This window comes from Rhea americana, unplaced genomic scaffold (assembly GCF_003343005.1).
Source record: "Rhea americana isolate MKP2758 unplaced genomic scaffold, rheAme1 scaffold_767, whole genome shotgun sequence".
Lineage (NCBI taxonomy): Eukaryota > Metazoa > Chordata > Aves > Rheiformes > Rheidae > Rhea > Rhea americana.
In genome coordinates, this window is record NW_028186942.1 from 2,729 (window position 1) to 4,501 (window position 1,773).

The window sequence follows — 1,773 nt, forward strand, 5'->3', positions numbered from 1 at the left end:
ATTTGCCCGTCCATCCCGGCGCTGCCGGAGGGGACGGGGTGGTGGCGATGTCCCCCGACATTGCTGCCCCAGTGCTGGGGTGCCCTAGGGAGGGCAGGCCCCCTCCCCCCGCCTCTGCCCCCGACCCCGTGCTGTGGGCGAGGTGGCACACGTGTGTGCACRTGCATGTGTGTGTAAGCGTGTGCAGGTCGTGTGCACATGCTGATGGTGTGCGTGCGTGTCCATGCATGAGGGCGTTGCGTGTGCGTGCACGCAGGGGCCGGCAGCGTGTGCGTGCGTCCGCGCGCACGCGTAGGTGTATCCCCCTGTTTGTGTGTGTGCATGCACACACGCGTGCTTATCTGCATGCATGCGTACCCAGGCGTGCATGCGCACACGCGTGTGCGAGTTCCTGGCTGTGGCTGCCCCTCGCCGCGCTGCGTAGCCTTGGGCTCCGTAGGTCTCAGCTCGGTCTGACCGCCGCGCCGGGGGAATTGCCAGTTGGGGTGATCCTGCCCCAAACTGGGTGCCCGTTGGTGGGCGTCCCCGGAGCCCCGAGCCAGGCTGCCAGCTGGCGCGCACCGCGCACAGACGCCGTAACGCAGCCGAAGCCTGTTCCCCCCGTGCCAGCGAGCGGCAGCGCCCAGCATGGGCTGTGTGGGGCACCCAGTGTCCCACCAGGGTCCCCGCTGCTGCCCCCCTGCCTGGCACAGCCCCCGTCGCCCTGGCACGAGCCGTGACCGCCCACCCGGAGCAAGGGTCCCCGCAGCTCCGGCATCCCGTCCGGCGGCTCGGCCGGGTCCCCGGGACACCGCGCGCAGCCGTGGCACGGTCCCAGGCCCGCAAGCTCAGCGTCCCGGGGGCTCTGGCGGGGCGTTTCCGCGCAGTCCAGCTCGGGGACGAGCCCCAGMCTCAGTTTCTGACCCCGCAGGCTCCCTTTTTACACCGTTTTCAGCGTTTTCTAGGTTGTGCCAGGGAGGAACCGCATGTCCCCGGCAGAGCAATAAAGACGAATGTTTCTGACTCTCGGATGGCGGCTCGGTGTCTGGCGGGGTGGTGTAGGGCGGACGGGGCTGGCTCCCCACCACGGGGTGGGTGAAGCTGGGAGCCCGGCCCTGCTCCCTGCACCGCCCTGGGAGCCCTGCGTGCCCAGGCCATGCTGGGTCAGGTCCCCGGGCTGGGGATGCCCAGGAGGTGTGGGGATGCAGGACGATGCAGGGATGCCCAGGAGATGTGGGGAAGCTCGAGGATGCAGGAAGGGCTGGGAGATCCAGGGATGCTGCGATGCCTGTGAATGCTAGGGACCACCGGGATCTCCGGGATACTGGGATGCAAGGAGATGCAGGGGGATGGCAGGATGCCCAGGGACACCAGGATGCCCCAGGACRTAGAGGCACTCAGGGATAATGGGATGCCCCGGGAAGATGGGATGTCCAAGAATGAAGGAGGATACCAGCATATCCAGAGATATACAGGGATCTTCAGGGATACTGGGATGCCCAGGGATGATGGGAGATGCAGGGATGCGTGGCGATGCTGGGATACCAGAGGATGCTGAATGCTCAATGATGCCGCATTCCCGGGATGCAGGCAGGCACCGGGACGCTGGGACGCAGGGGGTCCCCGGGACGCACGGGGGTCCCCGGGACGCACGGGGGTCCCGGCCGGCGGTGGCGCCCGGGCCCTGCAGCGCGCCGCCGCGCCACGAGGGGGCGCTGCCGCGGCGGGGCCGCGCGTGCCCAGCGCGCCCCCCGGCGGCCGAAGGCGGCGCTGCCTGCTGCGCTTGCCCAGAGC

The 1,773-nt window shown here is 69.2% G+C and overlaps 1 protein-coding gene across 1 annotated transcript in view; it reads left to right on the forward strand.

The window, feature by feature from the left end:
* LOC146585770 (endosome/lysosome-associated apoptosis and autophagy regulator 1-like) overlaps positions 1-1,773 on the forward strand; it is a 5,331-nt gene that overhangs the window by 2,466 nt on the left and 1,092 nt on the right. The gene's annotated exons all lie outside the window — the stretch shown is intronic.